The 19598-nt window shown below is 47.3% G+C and overlaps 1 protein-coding gene across 10 annotated transcripts in view; it reads right to left on the reverse strand.

Annotated features, from left to right (window-relative positions):
* NSD2 (nuclear receptor binding SET domain protein 2) overlaps positions 1-19598 on the reverse strand; it is a 78474-nt gene that overhangs the window by 51562 nt on the left and 7314 nt on the right. Inside the window, exon 1 of one of the 10 annotated variants that reach the window (XM_057706070.1) lies at positions 11091-11420. The exons of 8 other annotated variants lie outside the window; for them this stretch is intronic. The gene's annotated coding sequence lies outside the window, so the exon portion shown is untranslated. Of the gene's footprint in view, positions 1-765; positions 1022-11090; positions 11421-19598 lie in introns of those variants that run through there. One more of the 10 variants, XM_057706072.1, reaches the window with a different exon arrangement.

The raw sequence follows: 19598 nt of genomic DNA on the forward strand, positions 1-19598 counted from the left end.
AGTTTCTAACGGGAGAACACAAAAGCCAGGCGAGAAACTGAAGTCACACCACCGCCACTAACAAGCCCCCCACCTCAGCCCTCGGGAAACGGAGGTCACCCATGCCACCGGCTGCCAGGGCAGCTCCCAAGGCAGCCAGCACAGAGCCCGGCCGGGGCAAGGGACAAGGGGACAGCGCCTGAGACACAGCTGCAGGGGACTCCCGGCAGGGGCTCGGGACACACCCGCGATGACCAGTCAGCTGCACCTCTCCCGTCCGCCCCACCCCTCCCCGCCCACCCGGGCGACAAGGAGCAAGGCGGCGAGGCCGCGTGCAGAGGGGTCTCCTCCCCGCACAGCCGCAGCCCCTCGCTGGGGACACGCGGTGAAGGTGGCTCGGAACAGGGACCGGGCCGGCACCCACTCCACCCACGCCAGGAGTGCGCCACACTGGCCGCAAGGAGGCCCCTCCAGGAAGGTGGCAGCTGACGAGAGACGGGGAGCTTAGCCGCCGTCGCCCCCTGGGGCTGCTGGCGACAACCCCTGGGGAGGGGCCAAGGACGCAGCCCGGGACAGCCTCCCAACAGGGGGCCCAGTCTCCCAGGTGCTAGGCCAGGGCGGGAGCCGGGCCGTGGCAGAGGGCGGCCCCGGGCCACTGCAGCACCGGGCACACACCACAGCATCCGCTGCGACCCACACGGTGGCAGTTTTCTCCCCGGGTAAACCAGAGTGGGTTCCCAGTCCCACTCACATCAGACTAACTGGACAAAAAGAAAAGACAATGACCTAAAAGGCACCGGGCGGCAGGTGAACCGGGAAAGGAGGGCCTGCGAGGGGGGCCCTGGAGCCCCACACACTCCCCGCCGAACCCCAGAGTCCACGCAGCCCAGTGTACAGGACAGCTGGAGCGAGACAGACAAACTGCAACACCACTCTTAGGATGAAAACCGGACTTCCCTGGAGGTCCAGTGGTTACGACTCCGTGCTCTCACTGCCAGGCCCGGGTTCAATCCCTCCTCTGGGAACTAAGATCCCGCAAGCCCTGCGGTACGGCCAAGAAAAAACAAAAGAGAAACAAGGATCAAAACCACAAGGAAATGCCACCTCACACGCACCCATGAGGATGGCTACCAACTATCAAACAACAGAAAGCAGGGGTGGCAAGGATGTGAGGCACTGGAACCTTTGCGCAGAGTGGATAGGAATGGAAAATGGAAAACAGCAGGGGGTTCCCCAAAGAAGCAAAAGGACCCAGCAATTCCACTCTGGATACACACACCAGAGGACTGAGAGCAGGGACTCAAAGAGGTATGCGTACACAGCAGCAAGGCTCACAACAGCAAAAGGTGGGACCCACCCCGGTGTCCATCCACACAGCGGAACACGACTCAGCCTTCACAAGGAAGGAGATTCCGACACCTGCCACGACGTGGGTGAAACTTGAGGACGTTACGGTGAGTCAAAAAGCCAGTCACAAAAGACAAACAAATACTGCATGACTGCACTTCTGTGGGCAGGCAAATCCATAAAGATGGAGGTAGGAGAGTGGGCACCGGGGTTGGGGCAGAGAACAGGGAGGTGGTGTTTTGTTTTGCTTTGTTTGTTTGTTTTTTAAAGGAATAGTAAATTTATTACCCTTACGTGTTACTTTTTTTTTAATTTTATTTATTTATTGGCTGCTTTGGGTCCTCGTTGCTGCGCACGGGCCCTCCCCTAGTTGCGGTGAGCGGGGTCCACTCTGTCATGGTGTGCGGGCTTCTTACTGCAGTGGCTTCTCTTGTTGCGGAGCACAGGCTCTAGGCATGCAGACTTCAGTAGCTGTGGCGCACGGGCTTAGCGGCTCTGCAGCATGTGGGATCTTCCCAGACCAGGGCTTGAACCTATGTTCCCTGCACTGACAGGCGGATTCTCAACCACTGCGTCACCAGGGAAGGCCCAAGGTGTTGTTTTAACGAGGGCAACGTTCCAGATTTGCAAGACGAAGAGTCCTGGGGTGGGTGTTGGTGATGGCCACAACAGTACGCATGTACTTAATACCACTGAACTGCACACTTAAAAAGGGTTAAGACAGTAAATGTTACGTGTATTTTAACACAATTGAAAATAAAAGACCACTCTTAAGAAGAACATAATGGAATAAAGAGTGTCTACAGCACATCATTCACAATATCCAGGATAAAACCCCAAACTACTAAACATGTGATGAAACAGGGAAACAGCAGAAACCAACCCTGATGACCCAAATACTGAAATTCAGCAGGATTTCAAAGCATCTGTTACAACCATGCTCAAGGACATAAAGGAAAAAATACTCATAGTAAAACAATACATTGGAAATAGCAACAGAAACAAAAACTATGAAAAAGAGTCAAATGGAAATCTATATCTGAAATTTAAAAGAAAAATCATTGGATGGCCTTGAAAGCATATTCAATATGAGTCAGGAAACCTGAAAATAGATCAGTAAAAATTCTCTTAAAAACAGAGTAAAAATTATTTAAAAGGAAAAAAAAAAAAAAAGGAAACCGAGCCTCAGTGACCCACAGACCAACAATCAAAAGGTCTGGATTCCCACTCCCACCCAGAAGGAGGAGAGAGACAATGAGACAGAAAACAAATTTGGGGAAAATAACCAGAAAAACTTTCCAAATTCACTGAGACATAAATTTCTAGTTTCAAGCTCAGCCAATCTCAAGCAGGTGCATATCAGTCAAAATGTTTTAAAAAACCAAGATAAAGAGAAACCTTGGAAAACAGTCAGAGGAAAGCAGACCCATTACACACAAAACAATGCTAGGAATGCGCATTTACTTCTCATGAGAAACAGAGGCCAGACGTGATTTAAGTAATGAGGGAAAAAAACAACTGTCCACCCAGAATCTGATGCCCAGAAAAATGTCCTTCAAAAGTGATGGCTAAATACATTTTTGGAGAAATACGAACTAAGAAACTGCCGCCATGGACTTCCTAGGTGGCGCAGTGGTAAAGAATCCGCCTGCCAATGCAGGGGGCACGGGTTCGAGCCCTGCCCTGGGAAGATTCCACATGCCACGGAGCAACTAAGCCTGTGTGCCACAACTATTGAGTCTGTGCTCTAGAGCCCGTGAGCCACAACTACTGAGCCCATGTGCCGCAACTACTGAAGCCCATGCACCTAAGGCCCATGCTCCACAACAAGAGAAGCCACTACAATGAGGAGCCTGTGCACCACAATGAAGAGTAGCCCCCGCTCACCGCAACTAGAGAAAGCCCACGTGCAGCAAAGAAGACCCAACACAGCCAATAAATAAATAAAATAAATAAATAAATTTTTTTAAAAAAGAAGAAAACAAAAAAAGAAATTGTCGCCGTCAGGTCTTCACTGTGAGAAATGCTAAAGGAAGTTCCTCGGGTTGAAGAGAAATGAGACCAGACTGAAACTGGATCTTCAGGAAGAAATGAAGGGCGGCAGAAATGAAGATATGAGTAAACATAAAAGACTATTTGTTCCTCTCAGTTTCTTTAAAATTCAAATAATTAAAGCAAACTGTGTAACACTGGAGTTGTAACTGACTAGATATAATACCTGTCACAATCTAGACAGTTGAGAGATTCCTGTGTTTTATACCCGGCGGTACAGGATGAACTCTGAGCAGCCCGTGATGAGGTAAGGGTGTAAACTGCAGCCCTGGTTAGAGCTGCGGCTAAGAAAACAACATGGAGACACAGAGCCAACAGACAAGCAAGAGGTTAGTAGACAACAATTGAAGTTCAGAATATTTTATACAAAAATTCAGATTTCCAGCTTCTCTTAGAACATACCCAGGGTCATGCAGTTAGGATTTAACTCCAGGCCTGGGTCTGTGGTAATCATGACCTGCATATGAACCACGTCCTCAAGATGGCTTATTCCTGTTGGAATTTTCAAGTTTCTTTTAAATCTTTGAATATATTAAAAATAACTGTTTTAAATATCTGATCTTTGCAGGCCCATCTCTACTGCTGTTACTTTTACTGTCATTCATGATACTTGTTTCTCTGTGTGTTTGGTCTTTTTTTCCCTCTAATCTGACTGTGGACAGCTTACCCACCAGGATTCTACCTGGGACAACCCTTGACGGCACAGGCCCCCAGAGAGGGTCCGCCTAGACTTCCCACGTGGTACTGCACGTCACTGACCATTAATCTGATCTTTCTAGAAGTTTTTGTTTTTTATCAAGTTTACACCAATAAATTAGGCTTACCAAATTAGGTTATACCAAATCTCATTTTGTCCAGCATTTCAAGAAAAATGTAAAACCTAACCAAGAGGTAGAAAGTCTGCAAAGCTCATAATAACCGTGAAAGAAAGGCCCAGAGAGCTTCACTAGCTGATCCAATGACCCCTCAACGGCCAGTCATTCTTATACTGGGCGGCGGGGAGGACACAAGTTTTAAAAGCAGGAAAGTACAAAGAACAACAGGATAAGCTTGTATGCCCACCACTCCAAAATGACAGCTTTTAGCATGTTGCCACATTTGCTTCAGGTCTTTCTGACAGTGAGGAAGACCTCCGGACAGCAGCACCTGCAGATGCGTGTCTAACGCTCACCCTGCCCTGAGACTCCAGCCCAGGACGGGCGGGGTGGGGCGGGCACGCGGCCGAAGGGCCCCTGGTCAGGAAAAGCCAGGCTCACCCCGCAGGCTGCCCCGCAGCCACCACATGCCTGCAGCAGCGTCCTGGGGTTCTGGTTCTCCAGGCCCACAGCACCCCCCAGGAGCCCCAAGGCCAACAGCTAGAAGCCAAACACAAGCTCTCTCCCGCTGCAGCTTCCGCCTCCCACAGGCCCTGGTGGGGGTGAACGCGTGAAACAATGATGACATCTGCCTGCTCAGGAAGCCTAAGTTCCACTCACTCTCCCCATCACCAGTTTACTATGCATCCTTCCAGTCTAGGGAATGCACCCAGGAACAGAGAACTGCTGTCTGGGGTCTGCATGTCAAGAAACGCTACCCCACCGGACTTCTGCTCCGTGATTTCATCCGTCAACACATCAGTCAACATCTTGATTCCCCCATGTCAATATAAACAAGCGTAGCTCAGTCTTTCCAATTGCTGTGTATTGTTCATCACATAAACACAGCAATCCCATTGTTTAAGTTATTTCAGAACACGGAAAATGATAGAGAGTTTCCCATACATTATATAAGGCTGGCATTGGTTTCTCACACCAAAACCAGAAAAATGAGTACGAAAAAGAACTACAGACCAGGATCAGAAGAGTACGATTGTAAAAAAAAGAAAATTACAAAATAGAAGTAAATCAAATCAAGTCATTACCATATTAAAATAAGATACCACAGTTAAAGAGGGTTTATCCAAAAGGGACAATTCAACACTAGGACTCTATTAACATCCTGTCACCATATTAACACCTTTCAGGAGATTTCTGGTGAAGGTGGCCAAACTATTATTTTTTTAACAAAAAAGTTAGCTACGTCACTTAATTCAAAACAACTAAGGGGAAGAGGGCAGGCAGCAGGATCAAGCAGCATCAGCCATGTTTCGTCTTGTGGAACTGAAAACCACAGCCACAGAAAGACAGAGAAAATGAAAAAGCAGAGGACTTTGTACCAGATGAAGGGACAGGATAAAGCCCCAGAAAAACAACTAAATCAAGAGGAGGTAGGCACCCTTACAGAAAAAGAATTCAGAATAATAATGGTGAAGATGATCCAGGACTTTGAAAAAAGACTGGATGCAAAGATGGAAAAGTTTACCAAAGACCTAGAAGAATTAAAGAGCAAACAAACAGAGATATGCAACACAATAACTGAAATGAAAAATACACTAGAAGGAACCAATAGCAGATTAACTGAGGCAGAAGGGTGAATAAGTGACCTGGAAGACAGAATGGTGAAAATCACTGATGCAGAAAAGAATAAAGAAAAAAGAATGAAAAGAACTGAAGACAGCCTAAGAGACCTCTGGGACAATGTTAAACGCACCAACATTCACATTATAGGGGTCCCAGAAGGAGAAGAGAGAGAAAGGACCAGAGAAAATATTGGAAGAGATTATAGCTGAAAACTTCCCTAACATGGGAAAGGAAATAGCTACCCAAGTGCAGAAAGCGCAGAGAGTCCCAGGCAGGATAAATCCAAGGAGAAACATGCCAAGACATATAGTAGTCAAATTGACAAAAATTAAAGACAGAGAAATATTGTTAAAAGTAACAAGGGAAAACCCACAAATAACATACAAGGGAACTCCCATCAGGTTAACAGCTGATTTCTCAGCAGAAACTCTGCAAGCCAGAAGGGAGTGGCATGATATATTTCAAGTGATGACAGGGAGGAACCTACAACCAAGAATACTCTACCCAGCAAGGATCTCATTCAGATTCGATGGAGAAATCAAAAGCTTTACAGACAAGCAACAGCTAAGAGAATTCAGCACCACCAAACCAGCCCTACAACAAATGCTAAAGGAACTTCTCTAAGCAGGAAACATAAGAGAAGAAAAGGACCTACAAAAACAAAAACGGAACAATTAAGAAAATGGTACTAGGAACATACATATCGATAATGACCTTGAATGTAAATGGACTACATGCACCAACCAGAAGACACAGACTGGCTGAATGGATACAAAAACAAGACCCATATGCATGCTGTCTCCAAGAGACCCACTTCAGACCTAGGGACACATACAGACTGAACGTGAGGGGACGGAAAAAGATATTCCATGCAAATGAAAACCAAAAGAAAGCTGGAGTAGCGATACTCATATCAGATAAAATAGACTTTAAAATAAAAAATGTTACAAGAGACAAGAAAGGACACTACATAAAGACTGAGGGATCCATCCAAGAAGAAGAGATAACAATTATAAATATATATGCACCCAATATAGGAGCACCTCAATACATAAGGCAAATGCTAACAACTATGAAAGAGGAAATGCAAGGCAGAAATAGAGACACAGGTATAGAGAACAAACACATGGACACCGAGTGGGGAAAGCGGGGAGGGTTGGGGGGGAATGAATTGGGAGATTGGGATACCAAATTGTACACTCTAAATATATGCTGTTTATTGTCTGTTAACTATATCTCAATAAAAGTTCTTTAAAAAAAAAAAAACAACAACAACTAAGGGAAATCTCCATGTCCAGAAATGAAGAGGGAAGCGCAGTCAGCCTTACAGGGCACAGGCTGCACAGGACAGGACGGCAGGACAGCCGCCAGAGCTGGGCCTGCAGCCAGAATGCAGAGCTGAGGCAAAGCCAGGGCCTGGCCCGCAGGGGCTCCCGCACAGCCGCAGCGGGTCAGAAGGCATGGGCGCTGCAGAGTGTGGAGGCCACTGCCCAAGCCAGCCCATCTGGTTCTGCCACTTACCAACTGAGGCAAATGACCCTCTCTCCTGCACTGCAGCTCCAGGGACAGAGGACCAGCCTCACAGGCGTCACCCGAAGCAGACCAGAGTGTCAGCTGTCACCTGAGCCGCACCTCCAGCCAGCCCAGGGCCGGGCCCTCGGCAAACACCAACCAGAGGCCACTCAGGACACAGAAGCACCCTCGAGAACTCTGCCTCAGAGGCTGCGGTGACCCCAAATCCTGAGCCAAGAATCCTAAGTAAAACTGGGTCTAGAATGAGTGATGCTGGTAGAGCCCTGCAAAGGTAGCTGGGACACTGCTCCAGGGGCGGTTCCACAGCCCAGAGCCTGCCTGCAAGACGCACTGCGAAGGGGCAGTAATTAAGGCAAGTCACTGCGCACTGGTTAGAACAGAATCCACAACACTGACACCACCACACGCTGGCGAGGATGTGGTGCAACAGGAACCCTCAGCACTGCTGGTGGGAACGCAGGATGGTGCAGCCACATTGGGAGACAGTTTGGGGGTTTCCCACAAAACTAAACACACTCTCACCATACAATTCAGCAATTCTACTCCTTAGTATTTACCCAAGGAAACCGAAAACTTCTGTCCAATCAAGTGCCGCAATGAAGAGCCCGTGTGCTACAACTAAGATTCGATTCAGCCAAATGAATAAATAAATATTTAAAAAAAAAAAAGGGGGGAATGAAGCATTGTGACATACTACAACATTGATGAACCTTGAATACATTATGCTAAGTAAAAGAAGCTGGTCACAAAAGGACAAGTGCGTATGATTCCACTTTTTTTTTTTTTTGGCCATGCCACACAGCTTGCAGGATCTTAGTTCCCCAACCAGGGGTTGAACCTGCACCATCAGCAGTGAAAATGCGAAGTCCTAACCACTGGACCACCAGGGTTAGAGCTGATTCCACTTATACGAAGTCCCAAGAGTAATCAAATTCACAGAGACAGAAAGTAGGAAGGTAGCTGCAAGGGAATGGGAAGGAGAGAATGAGAAGTTAGTGTTTAACAGGGACAGAGTTTCACTTTCACAAGATGAAAAAGTTTTGGAGTAGACGGTGGTGACGGCTGCACAATCATGTGAACATACTTAATGCCACTGAACTGTGCACTTAAAAATGGCTGAGATGGTAACTGTTATGTATACGTTACTACACATACAGACACACACAAAGAATACTTTCCCTCAGGGAGTACACATTCCAGTGGAGTTCCAGGAGAAACCAGGGAGGATGGGGAAATGCAATTTTCAAAGGGATAATGATGGACATTTTTCCAGAGATGAAAGGAAACTCAAGTGTGCAGATTAAAAGGGCACCCAGAGTTCTGAGCAAGATAAATAAAAACAAATCCGTACTTAGACACATCATTTTTGAAACTACAGAACATGAAGGATAAAAAAAAATCTTAAAACCTGAGGGCCCATAAAGAATAAGTTAATTGACAGTTCAGCATGAGAAGAGAAACAGAAATACAGACCTTTGTGCAGCCTCAACAGATAGGAGTAGATATCACAGCCTCTCTAACGTGTTAAGGGAAAAATTATTTCCCATCTAAATTATCACTGAACACGAGGAAAAATGTATTTTCAGACATGCAAAACTAAAGGAGTTTAATATATATATCTCTTTCATAAATGAAATGCCAAAAGAGGTACTAGAGCAAGACAGTAAACCCAAAAGGAAAGAACAGGATGCAAAAAATAAGGGGAGAGTGGTAATTCTAAAACAATTTTTATATTTAAAAAGAACATAGGGACTTCCCTGGTGGCGCAGTGGTTAAGAATCCGCCTGCCAATGCAGGGGACAAAGGTTCGACCCCTGCTCCAGGAAGATCCCACATGCCGCGGAGCAACTAAGCCCGTGTGCCACAACTACTGAGCCTGTGCTCTAGAGCCCATGAGCCACAACTGCTGAGCCTGTGTGCTGCAACTACTGAAGCCCGAGCGCCTAGAGTCCATGCTCTGCAACGAGAGAAGCCACCACAATGAGTAAAGCCACCACAATGAGTAGCCCACACACCGCAACTAGAGAAAGCCCGCACTCAGCAATGAAGACCCAACGCAGCCAAAAATTAATTAATTTAAAAAAAAAAAAGAACGTGAGGCTTCCTTTCTCACATTCACCTACACTCCTTCCGGAAACCCCAATTAAATTGACAGTAGAGAATTTCAAAGGAAGAGTAAATCCGAAGGACAAAGACAACAAAGGAATGAGAGGGGAAACCGCTGGGGAAGAGCCACCTCTCCCCATTGCTGCAGGAGGAAGGCGGGTGGTTCAGGGTTCCTCTCATCCACAAAGCCTTTCCCTTTTAAAATGTCTAAAAATAACAAATGTAACATATAATCATTGTAAAAACACTGAAACACTTACAGAGTAAAAAAATGAAAACGTGGAAGTTAAAACAGAAACTAAGAGCTCAGAGTTATCAGTGGTTTTCCAAGGGGAGCAGAAAGAGGGTGCGGAGAGCCAAGCATCCCCTTGCTGCTTTTTGTAGCAAGCTTCACTTTTTTTATAAATTTATTTATTTGGCTGCACTGGGTCTTCATTGCTGCACGCGTGCTTTCTCTAGTTGTGGCGAGCGGGGGCTACATTTCGTTGTGGTGCACCGGCTTCTCACTGCAGTGGCTTCTCTTGTTGCGGAGCACGGGCTCTAGGCGCTCGGGCTTCAGTAGTTGTAGCACATGGCCTCCGTAGTTGTGGCTCACAGACTTAGCTGCTCAGCGGCATGTGGGATCTTCCCCGACCAGGGATGGAACCCGTGCCCCCTGCACTGGCAGGCAGATTCCTAACCACTGTGCCACCAGGGGAGTTCCTGTAACAAGCTTTAGAATTATACACTGGACCACTTACATTCCACATGCATGCTATAACATGAGCTAACACAGTAAGAGGCTGGGTGGCCCCGACAGGGCCACATGGAACCAAGGAAGGTCTCCAACGTGACATCGCTCTCAGAAGGAGGGACAGGTGAGTGGAGATGACAGCGACCAACACTTGAAACTAGTCACATGCCCCGACATCTGCAAACAGAACAGTAAACAAGCACATACCATATTCCTGTGAAGCTAATCTTCCAGAGGCAAGAGACGAGAGAGTTTACAACACAGACATAACGTTAGGGAAAGAGGAAGGAGAAAGACGGGGTGGAGGACGGAAAGGTGGCAGGAAGAGCATCCCTCCTCGACCAGGGCTGAGTGAGGCACACGAGGCCTCACTGCTCCGCTCTCCCGGCTGCTCAGAAACCCAGCTGCAGCCTGCTGAGTGCATTCTGTGAATCTAACTGAGCGGAGTCACCAGGGAGAAGTCTCAATGCGGGGTAGGAGGAAGGGCTTCAGGACGTCCCCCAGGGCCCAGCCAGGAGAGGGACCGAGCTCCAGTCATTCTTCTGGAGGCAGAAGAGAGACTTAAATGGAAAAGTCAAATTTACAAGTATGACTGAAACACACACACGCATTCCCTAACATTCCCTTGTTTTCCAATATTTCACACTAATCTGCCTGGAATAGATCTTGGTCCTGCCTTCACTGAATGATGACCACAGCAAAGAGTTCTTTGTGAAGAACAGTGAGATCAGAGATCAGTACACAGTCTGCTACAGATGAGGGCCTGAGGACAGTGACAGCTCCATTACTCTGTAAGAAGTCTCTACTGAGAAGCTGTATTTTATAGAATTTAGAATTGACTCACAGCAGAAATTTTGCATCTGCAGAAATGCACCTGTGATGGTAAAGACTTTATAACCGACCTGTTCCTTGTTTTGTTTTCTTTTCTTTTCTTTTCTTTTCAACGCAAAGAAGCTTGGAGCCGCAGGCAAGCACAAGGTCAGTCTCGGGCCCAGCCACCTGTGCGCCTCTCTCCCCGCATCCCCAGCCTTCACCTTATGACGATGCACGAGTCGGTACCTTCCCTGGCCCCGTGCCTGGCTGTTCTCCCTTCTCCGTGCAACACGGCAGATATTCGGACCCCTCACACATGGCCCCTCACACCACTGGGGGAAAGTGGTGCGGCTGCAGCAGGAGACAATCAAGAAGGTCCTCAGCCGTCACATGACCCAGCAATTCCACTCAAGAGAGAACTGAAAATACATGTTCATACAAAAACTTGTACAAGAATTTTCACAAAATTATTCAAAAAAGCAAAAAACAACCCACTGTCCAACAACTGATAAACAGATAAAAGAAGTGATCTGGACTTCCCTGGTTGCCTAGTGGTTAGGACGCCACACTTCCACTGCCGGGGGCCCCAGGTTCAATCCCTGGTCAAGGAACTAAGATCCTGCATGCCACATGGTTGGGAAAAAACAAGAAGTGTGATCGATCCATACAATGGGTCATTCAGTCATAAAAATGAATGCAGTATTGAGACATGCAACAACACAGATGAAGCTTGAAAACACTGTGCTGAGCGAGAGAACCTCGTCACAAAGGCCACATGCTGCCTGATTCCATTTATATGAAACGTCTGGAACAGGCAAATCCAGAGACAGAAAGCAGAACAGTGGTTGCCAGGGGCTGGGGGAAGAGGGGCAACAGGAAGTGACTGCTCAACAGGTACCAGGTCTCTTACTGGGATGATGAAAATATTCAGGAATTAGATAGTGGTGATGGTTGCATTAACACTGAGAATGTACTAAAAAACCAATGAATTATATACTTTAAAATAGTTTAACTGATGAATTTTATGTTAATTTTATCTCAGTTTTTAAACTATCAAATCTTCTGTTGAATAGGAAAGGTATTGTATTAAGTTGCATTACTCATATATCTGTAAGGTATTTTCCTATTTTCCCTCTAAAATACGCCTCAAGCATGACGATGTCACCGCACACAGCAGGGGCATGTGCTGCACACATTAGGAACCCTAAGTGGAAAGAACTGCACCAAAGTCCACATAAGGCGCAGCCCCCAATCCACCCCACCCCACAGCCTGGCACCCAGCCCCGCCCCAGCGGGAGAAGGACTGGAGTGAGGTCTAAGCACAGGGGACACTGGAGGGGGTGCTCGAGGCAGTGAACCAGAAGACACAGCCAGCCAGAGGACGCCTGCCAAGATCCGAGGAAAACACCTGCTGATACTGACAGGTGGGTCCTGACCAATCGGCCCTCAGTGAAGCCCCCACCCAGAGACCTGCCGTCAGCTCCCGGACCTGCATCTCAACAGTGGACCTGCAGTCGAGGGCCACCAGGCATCTGAGGAAAACTTACCATGAGAGATAACCTAAAAGCAAAAGAACACTAGGCACCTAGAGGAACACACAACGCAGGGAGGAGAGAAACTGCCAAGCACGCATGCACTCGTACTCCAGTGTGCTCTCGCTACCTCTGGCTACACTGTCGCCTCCAGGAGGTGATCAGGTGGCTGGGGAACAGGGTAGTGGAGAGATTTTTCACACCATACTTTTAAATTCTGAAGCATGTGAGTATATCATCTAATTAAAGTTTTACTTTCAATTTTTAAAGGAACACTGTGAAAATGTAAAAATATTTCTGAAATAATTAAAAATCACTGCACTATCTGTGATTGCATTTCACAACCACTAAGGGGACAAAAAGAGATAACCAAATATCATGCATTCCTACCGTCTCGCCAAAAAGAGGAGAAAGGAGGGAGGGCGGGAGTCGGGGAAGGATAAAGGAGAAGAAAGGGGGTGGGGGGGCATGGGGCACAGGAGGGAAGGAGGAAGGGAAAAGAGGGAGGGGAAAACCTAAGGAAATAAGAAATGAGGAAGGGGAAAGGAAAGCAGAAGCACAGGACAGAAAAAGAAGAGAATGTGGGGATTATGCTGACGAAATATTCACGTAATATGAGTTCCAGAAACAGGTTATTAAAATTATGAAAGAGATCTGAACAGACATTTCTCCATAGAAGACATGCAGACGGCCAAAAGGCACATGAAAAGATGCTCAACACCACTAACCCTCAGGAAATGCAAATGAAAACCACGAGATACCACCTCACAGCTGTCAGGATGGCTGTCATCAAAAAGATAGGAGATCACAAGCGTTGGTGAGAACATGGAGAAAAGGGAGCCTTGTACACTGTTGGTAGGAATGTAAATTGGTGCAGCCACTATGGGAAACAGTATGGAGATTCCTCAAAAAATTAAAAATAGATCTGCCAATGATGCAGCAGTCCCACCCCTGGGGACACATGCAATGGAAATGAAAGTGGATACTGAAGAGACATCTGCACACTCATGTTCACAGCAGCAGTATTCACAATAACAACACAGTGAAACAACCCAGCTGTCCACCAGTGGATGAAATAATAAAGAAAATGTGGTTCAGTGACTTCCCTGGGGGTCCAGCGGTTGAGACTCCACGCTCCCAACGCAGGAGGCACAGGTTCCATCCCTAGTCAGGGAACTAGATCCCACATGCCATGTGGAGCAGCCCAAAAAAAAAAAAAAAAGTGGTTTATGCATATGATGGAATATTATTCAGCCATAAAAAATGAAATCCTGCCATTCTGTGATGTGACGTGGATAAACCCAGAGGACACCATGTTAAGCAAAATCAGCTAGACAGAGAAAGGCAAATTTTGTATGATCTCACTTATATGTGAAATCTAAAAAAGTCAAACTCATAGAAACAGAGTAGAATGGTTGGTTGCCAGAGGCTGAGGGGTCGGGGCAATGGGAAATGCCGCCAAAGGATACCGATTTTCATTTATGAGATGAATAAGCTCTATGGACACACAGCACAAGGACTGTGAGAATCCTGGCTTCCTACCTGAGGTGCTGACAGAGGTCGCGGAGCACGCTCACCGCACACACACGAGGTGACCGTGAGGTGACAGATGTGTCAGCTAACCTGACCAGTGATCACTGCACAATGTACATGTCCATCAACCCGACACTGCACACTTACTTTTTTCACTTTTCCTAATTCTTTTTTTCTTCCAGTTTTATTGAGATGTAGTTGACATGCAGCACTAAGTTTAAGGTATATAGCACAATGATTTGACTTATGTCATGAAATGAGTCTCACAATCAGCTCAGTGAACATCTATCACCTTATATGAACACAACACTGAAGAAAAAGAAAATGTTTCTCCTTGTAATGAGAAGCTTAGGGTTCACTCTTCACCTTCACGTACAACGTGCGGAGATGTCGGTTATGTTTACCACGCTGTACATCACACCCCTAGACACTGTGCACTGTAAATACACACAACTTTATTTCTCAATTATACCTTAAGTAAGCTGGGCAGAAATGTAAATACACAGAGTCAAGATTTTTAAAAATTGTGAATGAAATAACTCAAGATGTCTAAGAATCAAAACGTTGAAAAGACCCACTGAGCGCTCCACAGGATGAACACAAAAGAGACCAGATGGTTTCAGATGGGAACAGATAACGTCACTTGCAAAGAATCAGAAACTTTGGTAGCATCAACTCTCTTAAAAAGAAGCAGCACCCATGGAAAGCCCCAAAATAATGAAGCAATGTCCTCAGATTTTTTATTTATTTTTAATTTTTTTTTAATTTCTGGCCATGCCACACCACTCTTGGGACCTTAGTTCCCTGACCAGGGATTGAACCTGCACCCTCAGCAGTGAAAGTACGGTATCCTAACCACTGGACAACCAAGGAATTCCGGTCTTCAGGGTTTTTTTTAAGATTTATTTTATTATTTATTTATTTTATTTTTGGCTGCATTGCCTCTTCGTTGCTACGTGCACACTTTCTCTAGTTGCAGCCAGCGGGGGCTACCCTTCATTGCAGTGCGTGGACTTCTCATCGCAGTGGCTTCTCTTATTGCAGAGCAGGGGCTCTAGGCATGCGGGCTTCAGTAGTTGCAGTGTGTGGGCTCATTAGTTGTGGCTCGCGGGCTCTAAAGCACAGGCTCAGTAGTTGTGGTACATGGGCTTAGCTGCTCCGTGGCATGTGGGATCTTCCCAGACCAGGGCTTGAACCCATGTCCCCGGCACTGGCAGGAGGATTCTTACCCACTGTGCCACCAGGGAAGCCCTGCCTTCAGATTTTTTAGAGAAATTATTTCCAATCTAAATTACATACCCAGCCAAGCTATCAGTCAAGTGTAAACACAGAGCAGGTTATTTTGGCATGCAAGGTCTCCAAAAACATTGCCTCCCACACTTTCTAAGATAACTGCCAGAGGTGTATCACCAAAAGGTGAAGGCAAACCATGGAAGACAGAAATGGGTGGTCCACCTCAGAAGATAAAGAGTGTGCCGCTGTGCCACAGGCCTATGAAGAGCCCCGTCCGGAGCAGGAGGACAGACAGCTCCAGGACACAGGCCCCCAAGAGAAAAACACCACACTTGCAGATCCAGAGTAACTGACCATCACAAAAGGCTTTTTCTACAGTTCATTCAGAAAACTTGGGCCTGAATTCCTAATAGATGCATGGAAAACCAAGCAAACAGAAAAACAACAATTGTTTCAGTAGGAAAACAGTGTTTGGTTTATCTGAACAATATAACGATTTGTTTTTCTTTTTTTTTTTTTGTGGCGCACGGGCTCTAGAGCGCAGGCTCAGTAGTTGTGGCGCATGAGCTTAGTTGCTCTGCGATGTATGGGATCCTCCTGGAGCAGGGATCAAACCCGTGTCCCCTGCACTGGCAGGCAGACTCTCAACCACTGCACTACCTAGCAAGTCCCACATAACAATTAATAAATATTCACTTAAACCAAAAATTGTTGAAGTTCCCCAGCAGTCCAGTGGTTAGGACTCCGCACTTTCACTACCATGGCCAGGTTCGATCCCTGGTCGGGGAACTAACATCTCGTAAGCCAAGTGGTATGGCCAAAGACAAAACAAAACAAAACAAAACAAATTTGTTATAAAACTGTGGTAAATTAAAGATGGCCAAAAATCCTTTGTTATTCCCCCACCAAGAGATAAAGATAAAGTCTATGTCTCCACATTCTTGATTCTGGCCTGGGCCTGCGACTGCTCCCACCAACTGAACATGGCGAAAGTGACGCCAGGTCAGAGCCAGCACCGCCTTTAAAAGGACCGGCAGCAGGGGAGTTCGCTGATGGCCTAGCGGTTAGGATTCTGGGCTCTCACTGCAGAGGCCCAGGTTCAATCCCTGGTCAGAGAGCTGAGATCCCACAAGCTGCGCAGTGCAGCCAAAAAGTAAAAAAATTAAAAATTAAAAAACTAAAATAAGAAAAGCATAAAAGGACTGGCAGCTTCACTTCCTCCTGCGGGAACAGCCACCATGCTGTGAGGAGGCCCAAGCAGCCTCACGGGAGGCCCATGCTGGGGAGAATGGTGGACAGGGGCCAACAGCCTCGACCAACGCTGCAGCCACAGGCTGACACAAACAAACCCACAGCACACGTGCAGGAACACGCTAACCCGGCACACCGCGTCCAGACTGCAAAACTGTAAACAAATAAATGCTGTTGTGCTTTCAGCCACTAAGTTCTGGAATAGCTTATCAGGGAGGAATAGATAACCCGGACACCACAATATTGGGAAGAACTGGGGAAGGGGAAGTGGGAGGCCAGGGGGAAAGAAAGCTAAATCCTTATCTCCTCCAGATAGAACGTGACACATAACATGTAAATCTCAAAGTTATCAACTCAGCAAAATTAGCAAGTTATTTTTCTAAAGTACAGATAGATCCCACAAGAAATAGCTGAAAGAGTAGAGCAGCTGCCGCCTCAGAATAGTCACTCAGGCTGTTACCTCCTGTTCTGACCCTCACAGAGGAAACTGCCCCTACGGCACCTGGTTCAGCTTGATGAATGAAAAGGTAAACTGGAAATATACCTAAACATTCGGTTGGTAAGATTATAGTTACCTAAGTTTCCTTCCACTTTTCTGATTCACATAAATTTTTCATGAAATGTATTTTCTGATTATAAAATTATTAATAATAATTAAGTTTTCTATTTTGCCTTGATGATATGTCAAGAAACTGCACACCCTTAAAAATAAGATTTCTATAAACTCTAGGCTGGAACTCACAACTCCGTTTCTGCTACATCATTCCAATGCTGGGAACTCACGAAGGGAGGGGAGAGGGGAGAGGTGAGAGGTGCCAGGACCTGGGCACCAGCTGAAGAGCTAGCTCCAAGACCTCCAGCCAATAGCACAGAACAAGAGACCCAGTTGCTAAAGACCAAGGGAAGCAGCAGTGGCTTCTAGGAGACAAGGACAGCCCACAAAGAGGGCCCAGCCAAGAACAGGGGCCAGGCTCCACCCAAACACCCAGGGTGTGCCCTTCACACGCAGCGCTGTGCCTGGTCTCAAGCAGTTACCCTGGAGTCCTCCAGAAGCAGAGCTGTGAAGTCACGGCAAGGTCCTGTGAAAACACACTTCGTTCCTAGTGGGCCATCAAGACACAGATTTCCTCTATCTCAAAGGTTTATCAACCTACAAAAATGAACAGGGCCCCCTCCAGAGGAAGCAGAGAAGGTAATCACCTATGACGTGTTCTGACCCTCTGCTGATAGAACTGATAATTCACAGAAATCCCTAGAGCAGCCAAGAGCATACTGGTATCTGAGAAATGCACACAAGCTTAGCCTGCACACTGGACAAACAAGAGCCAACAATTTTTCTTTCAAAGAAGTTATAAAAAGTAGAATTTTAAGAAATAAAAACTTTTCCATACACATTTCAGAACTCAACAGAAAAAAAGTCAATAAGCTGTTAACATGATGTATAATCCCAAATCATCTTCCACAAATAAGGCGCACAATTTCAGAGGCAGAACAAAAGGGAGGAAACCCTCACACGCACCGCCCTCCGAGTCTCCCCTGCAGCTCTCCTTCTGGGCGGTGCCGCTCCCCAGAAACAAGCCTTCCCTCTGCACTTGAGGAAGAGGAAGCTCCCAGGCCAGCTCCTGCCCCTCCTCAGAAGGACTCCAGCAGCTGAGAGGCCAGGGGCCTCTGGGTCACACGGACCGGACCAGCGCTGCCGGGAGCGAGAGGCGAGGGTCGCCGCGCGGAGCTTGCACTCGAGGGGGAGGGCAGAAAGGGCACCGTGACCAACAGGAGGCCAATGTGGGCTCCACTGAGAAACTGACATGTGAGTGAAGGAGTCAATGAAATTTTTTAAAATTCCTTAACCGGCTTTTCCTTGTTCCTAAACCTTGAAACCCAAGTAAATGTAAATGCTTACAAAAAAATAGATATCATCTGGACAGTGAGTGGCGCTTCTAACTACCTGCTTCTGTCAGACAAAAACTCAGGAGCCACCACTGCACCCTCCCTACGCCGTCCCTCCCACCCCAAACCACGGGCCTCGGCAGGTCCCCCGCAGAATCCTTCCCTCCACAGCCACGGGGCGAGGCTGGTGGACCACCACCGCCTGTCCCCAGGCCCCGCACCACAGCCCAAGCTGGCTGATCAGGCAGCAGTTCTCACTCGAAGGGCTGCTGGGCCCCACCCCAGAGCTTACGACTCAGCAGGTCCAGGGTGGGCTGGAATACGCAATTCTAAGAAGCTCCCAGGTGACAGATGCTGTCAGTCAGTGGACCAGACTTTTAGAACCACTCGACTAGGTTATGGGGCCGTAACCTGGCTCAACCCAGAGGTTTCCTTCCTGCTCACAGTGTGTATCTGTGCACTTCCACATGAGGAGGAAAAAGGGAACGGGATAAAAGCACACGTCTCTTAGAGCTCCCGGTCAGAGGTGACGCGTCCCTTTTCATTGTCCAAAGCAAATCACATGGCCACACCAAATTTCAAGAGGGCAGAGCTGTTCAGCCCTACAAGGCACCCAAACCAGGGACAGATGGACAGATTCTAACCCAAACAGACAGTGAGCACAGGCCAGTCTCCTGCACCCTCTTCCCTCTCCCTAATCCTCCCACCACCAACTCACAGAGGACTCCGAGAAATGCGCTTTCCAAAGCAATCAGATTCATGTCACTCACACACACACACACACACACACACACACACACACACACACCCACACACACCCAGCTTAAAACCCTCAAGGGCTTCACACTGCTCTTCAGATGAAAATCCTTGCTACAGCCTCAGAGAACGAGCCCCCGCCCCACCCCTGCAGCTGGGTTCCGCACAGTGCCCTCACCCCCTGCTCCAACCACGCAACCATCTGTCCACTCCTGTCGCAGGCTCTGTGCAGTGGCTCATCTAGAACACTCACGCCGCCCTCCACCAAGCCCTCTTCTGCTCTCTGCCCCCGCCTCAGTCCCGTCAGGAAATCCTTCCTGACACCCAGCCCCCAGGTAGGCATAATGTCCCTACAGATGTACTACGTGCACCCAACCTCACCTTCATGACTTTTTCCTCTTTGTC

This window comes from Hippopotamus amphibius, chromosome 13 (genome assembly GCF_030028045.1).
Source record: "Hippopotamus amphibius kiboko isolate mHipAmp2 chromosome 13, mHipAmp2.hap2, whole genome shotgun sequence".
NCBI lineage: Eukaryota > Metazoa > Chordata > Mammalia > Artiodactyla > Hippopotamidae > Hippopotamus > Hippopotamus amphibius.